Source organism: Triticum dicoccoides, chromosome 3A (assembly GCF_002162155.2).
Source record: "Triticum dicoccoides isolate Atlit2015 ecotype Zavitan chromosome 3A, WEW_v2.0, whole genome shotgun sequence".
In the NCBI taxonomy this organism is placed as follows: Eukaryota; Viridiplantae; Streptophyta; class Magnoliopsida; order Poales; family Poaceae; genus Triticum; species Triticum dicoccoides.
This window is the reverse complement of record NC_041384.1, coordinates 512,069,728-512,075,727: the sequence shown is the minus strand read 5'-3', so window position 1 is coordinate 512,075,727 and position 6,000 is coordinate 512,069,728.

The window sequence follows — 6,000 nt, the reverse complement described above, 5'->3', positions numbered from 1 at the left end:
AGGAGAGGGGCTTTGATTTGATGTTTAGAGGGGGGGGGGGTCTTGGGGTATTTATATTGGTGAGGGGAGAGATTACTTGGGGTAGGGGACAAGAAATAGAATAGGAAAAAGAGTAGGAAAAAGAGTCCTAGAAGAAAAACGTAACAAAGGAAAGAGGAGGGGGCTACCCTAGAATCCTTTTAGGATTCGTAGAGTAAGAGGCGGCGGCCTGGGGCGCTCCTGGCGCCTGGCGCTGCGCTGCGCGCAGGGAGGCTGCGGCTTGGCTTGGGCCTTTGGCCCGGCTGGGCCTTGGTCCAGTTTTTTCTTTTTTTGTTTTTTCTTTTAAATAATTCCGCGCGCAGAAAAACAAAGAAAAAGAAAACTAAACGAACTCCAAAAAACCTAAAGTCAATTTTCCCCGACTCCTAAAAATGAGTCGAACAAAATGAACTTTTCTCTCGGCCTAAAATGCAATTTTCGAAAACGCGCATTTTTCCCTATCCAAATAAAATGTGAATAAACACCAGAAAACAAAATTTGTTTTATCCATTAGATCTTCATTTTTCCTATATTTTGCGAAAGTCATATTATTCCCTCTCTTATATTTTTTTTGACGTCGGAAAATAATTGAAGATGAAATAAATAAATCAAATGATCCTCTTTTCCAATTCGAGAAAACTCTCAAATAAGAAAATAACGAAATCTCCAACTCTCTCCGAAGGTCCTTGAGTTGCGTGAAATTTCTAGGATCGACCAAAAAGCAAGAAAATAAGATATGCATGATGATCTAATGTATTCCAATTTGAAAAAAATAAATTCAAAAGAACTTTGAATTTAATTCTTTGAAACTCCCAACTCATATTTCATAATTTGAAGAAGTCATTTTATCTTCTCTCGTGAAAATCATTGAGTTGCTTAAAGTTTCTGAATTGGAAATATTTCCCAATGGAATTCAAATATTTTTTCAAACACCCTTTTCATTTTAAATGGAAGAAGTCATGTTATCTTCTCTCTAGGGTTTTGTATTTGAAAAGAATTTTAATTCACGAAGATCAGAAAACAAATATGAAAGTTTGGGAAAGTCCTTTTATTCCCTCTCATTTAACTTTCAAAAGTTTCGAATTTCACTCATTTTCAGCCAATCAATCAAACAGTCAATCAACTCTATCTATTTATGATAACATTCCAAAATTTGGAATTTTGGGATGTTACAAACCTACCACCTTTAAAAGGAATCTCGTCCTCGAGATTCAGAGAGGCTAGCAAGAAATAGGTTAGGGTTTGGGGGTCTCCTCAAAATCCATCGATCATCAAAGGGGTCTGGGGTGCTACCACCCTTAGAAACATGGTTACGGTCCCATCATTACTCTTAGACTCCATCCTTATTCTTGACGGGCCGGTCTTCTCAGATTCTCGGCAAATTCCTTCTCTGGGCTCTTCCAGTAGTGGCATAACATTTTCCTCATTTCTTCGTTCCTTTCCTCTTGGTAAGGTTATTCCGAGATTGGGTCTTCTTAGCTGACGGGTCTGGCGCCAATACTAAACAACTATCGATATCTCGTGGTGGTCAACAATTTGTGGTTTCTCCTACAGGAAATGGGTCTAGGTGATCCTCTCCGTATAACCTACGGTTGGCACAACTGCCGTGTACAAGGGAAAAATACTTATACCATTCTAAGGTTTAACAAGGTTTAATATCGTCGTCTCTCTACTATAGGCAAGTCACTCAGATTTACCATCCCATATAGCAAGGCGAATAATAAGAGTAAGTCGGTATGGTGATCAATCCATCCCGCACCCAAATCATTACCTTGTATACAGTTTAGCGAATCTCGCATTCTAACACTCGGTCATCCTCACAAGCATTGCAGAATTTCTCTTGTCGACGAACCAAGTTCAGATAAATCCATAGATTCTGCAAGCCAAACAACCATCTATCGTTCCTTCACAACTCTCAGGTTTTGCGTAAACTCCTATAAGATCGTCTGTCGATAAACGTCGTATCTTCCTCCAGGGTTTTTCCTTCAGCAAGAATGTGCTTGCTTCTTGGCAGGTACTGGGGCCTGTGGGTTATGGCCCATCTCATCACTTGCAAACCTTGAACTCTTCATCGGGGCAGCGGATCTCTAATCCAACATCCAACTTCCAGCTTTCCCAGTATACTTAAATCCATCCAATTGTATTGTCTTCCTTCCTTCTATTGGCTCCAAACTAGGACATGTTTACTCAGACTCATCATGGAGTTTTCCATTGATCCATATTTCCAACATCATACCTCCTTTATATCCAATAGTACTTCGTCTCTTCATCCTCGTGGGATATCCCTCATACCGAGGTAAAAACTTATACTTATGAAGTCCGTATTCCATTTCGTGGAATATCATTATCCTTTCCGCGGTCAAGCGTCCTTACAGGGGAATATTGGCCATCTCTGCATGGCACTTCTTCAACAGGGAAACGTGAAACACATCTTGAACTCCTGACAGTCCTTCGGGTAACTCCAACTTGTAGGCCACTTCTCTCATACGCTCCAAAACTCGGTATGGTCCTACAAATCTCGGGGCTATCTTTACCTTAACTCCAAATCGTTTAACTCCTCGCAGAGAAAACACATGAAGACATACTTTGTCTCCAATATCATAGACTACCTCCTTGAGTTTGTGAGTCTACATAACTCTTCTGCCTGGACTGAGCTACCTTCAGTCTATCTCGAATCAACTTAACATTCTCTTCCGACTCCTTTGGTCCAAACAACTGTCGGTCTCCAACTTCATCCCACATACTCTTGGGGCATCACACATATCGAGACAAAACTCGTATTCATTTTGTCCGAAATCCATTACAGGGTACTACCACCCTTAAAATGCACAAATCTTCCATAGACCATATTTCTTTTATCCTCAGAATGGCCAAAATTCTCCTTCATAGAGTAACAACTCATAAAATCCATATCAGTACCAACGATGCTACTTTATTGATTCTCAAATTATTACAATCTCCTGTTTTTCCATTACATGCCTCAACTCAACACCTCAATATAAAGGAAAATGTCCTCACTACTACGACTATATTTCTTCTGTTACAAACTCAACTACTTATCACAAGTCTCCTTCTCCTTCGGACAATCTCTGGCAAAGTGCCCTGCTTTATTACAACTAAAACATATTACTTCTGACAAGTATCGAGGTTTCCTTTTTGGGCATTTGTTGAGGTAGTGCCCTGACTCCTTGCACCCATAACAGATGACATGACTCAGATCCTTCCCAGAATCCAATCTACTTCTCTTTTTGGACTTTTCCATTCCAATCAGGGCTTCTATTTCCTGTGGGTCATACTCTACTTCCTCAGCCGGGAATTCTACTAGATTCCCATTCATACAATTTTGGGAGATGTGTCCTTCTTCTCCACATGAATAGCAAGACTTGGTGCAGGGTTTAATTGGTTCTTCTTTGGGTATGTCCTCCACATCTTCCTTCATCACAGGTTCTTCTAAACTTTCCATAAGGGCTCCTCTCGGTACTTCTTTCTTCTGCTGGATGGTTCTTTGTACCAAAATGTGACACTGAGCAGGGTAGTGGGTAGTCCCTTCACACAAGAAACAAGTAATCTGCCTATTTGGGCATTCTTCAACTGGGTGACTTCCTTCACAATTAGGGCACTCATCCTTGTGTTCTTTATGGGTGTGTCTGATTTCTCCACAAATCTTGCATGCACAAGGTTTCTTCATATACTTTCCATAAGGCTTCAATTTCTGGGACGCAAACTGAGACTTTAGCAAAGTCAACTTAAATTCTTTCCAAGTGGTTACTCCTTGCCATCCATTCGTGGTTTGGTACATCCTCCACCAAGTAGTGGCACCTCTTTCAAAGCACTGAAGAGCATGCTGGGTCATATCCTTTCCAACTATAGGGTTGTTCTCCATATGATCCTCCATGTTCTGAATCCATCGATCTGTCTCCAATTGACTCATCGGTCCAAAAAATACAAGCTCATCTCCATTCATCATCTATTGGGTCCATGGGTTTGGGGTGAGATGAGAGAGATAGAGAGGGATACACACAATGCAAACAACAGTTTTGAAAAGACAGATTTTATTGTGGCTGTCGGAAAAACAACAAACAAATGACAGCTCACAATCGTCGCATCTAACGTAGGTGTATAACAGGGGTTTGGTCTCCTAAGGTCAACGTCGCCAAACTTCTTCAAGTCTTGTTCATGCCTCCAATGGCTTCTTCCGATCGTGCTTGTCCTCTCAAGTTCTTTTGCCAAATCATCTCTGTTGACGTGAAATCTCTCGTGACATCCTTTAATATTTTGGAGTTGCATTTCAAACTTCTGGTTTCAACATTGGCATGAACCATGATACTACTGTCCTTCCGTTCCTGACGAATCTTCGGTATCTCGAGGTTTTTCTATTCTAGCTTGGCTACTTCAGCTTCTTGCACCTAAATTCTTCACGAAATGCTTCCCTGTCAAAATACGGCTTCCTGGAGCTCTATTTTAACTTCTTGATGTACTACTCCAGATCCTGGTGATACACCGGCTAAGGTTAAAACTTCATCTTACTAATAGGTGCTCCATCAGCCTTCTTCCATCAAATCCATTCTGAAGACTTGCATCCTTAACTCAGCACGGTGACAATAGCATTAGCGGGTGATGACATCACGGATAACCGTGTTTCTGCCCTTGTCATTGCCATGAGCTATCTTCCATAGTTGATATCCCCTGCCTTAGGGTTTTCTTCGAGTTCTCGTGCTCCTTGTTTCAGTCTTTCTTCAATACACCTTGATCTCGGGTATTGACAACTTCCATAATCTGCCAAGTTCCATAAGGGTAGCCTTCCTAGGTCATACAAATCTGAGAATTCTTCAGAGCCTACAAATTCTACTTGTCTTCAGAGTCTTCACAGTTGTAGTTTCCATTATCATAATGTATGGTAAAATCTCCTTCATTCCATAGTGGTCTCAGTTGTCCGATATCTTGTACTTCTTGGAGTGGTCTCATCCGTCGAATCTTCGAATGGTCAAAAGGGGAAAAGGGTATGGTCTCACTAAAGAGAATTTTGAATAAGCTCAGAAGAAAAGAGAGGTAAAAGATCTTTTTGAAAAGAAAAAGTTGTAGAGAAAAATCTTTGCTATGGGCTTGCCAGTTTCTAGGGTCACGTCCTACAGTCAACATGTGCTCTGATACCATCTTGTAGCGACCCGACCCGAATGGGTCAAGTCTCTGTGCTTACGTGTCATCCCTGGATCGGTATGCTGACACACACAGTACTCGAAGGATTTATAACAGAGGTAAATCACATGTATAAAGTAACGTAAATACTATTACCTCAATCCAAATAGCGGAAGCAACAAGGTTGTGGATTCCCATCAACACCAACGGCAAAGTTGAGTGTAGAAATCGTAACCCTAACGTATCACTTACTCGTCGTAAGAAACCTGCAACATGAGACGTTGCAGCCCGAAACGGGTCAGTACATTGAATGTACTGGCACATTCACACCATAGAGAAAATGATGAACAATGGCTATCACTATATGCATATATGGCTGGTGGAAAAGCTCTATGGTTATAAGGTTTTTGCGTAAAGCCAATTTTTCCCTACTGCAAAGGAATAAATTTATTTAACTATCATGGTGGTTGTGAAACATCGAGAATGGTTGACAGCATTCTCAATCCCAATTAGAAATAATTAAAACCCAACAACATTAATTAGAAGTAACATGTTGAGATTCACATGATATTCAAGTACTAGAGACTCAAGATGTCCATAACCGGGGACACAGCTAATCATGATTAGTTTGTACACTCTGCAGAGGTTTGCGCACTTTTCCCCACATGACTCGATCGCCTCCGTTTGTTTTCTCGCACTACATGGTGTTTGAGAAACGGATGACCGAGACATAGTCTTTCAGAAGCGCTAGCACCTTACATGTGGGGTAGACCGTACCACCTACAACCCCTACATCTGCTAGTCCACCCCGTAAGAGTTCGCACAACTTAGTCAACTATGCCAGAG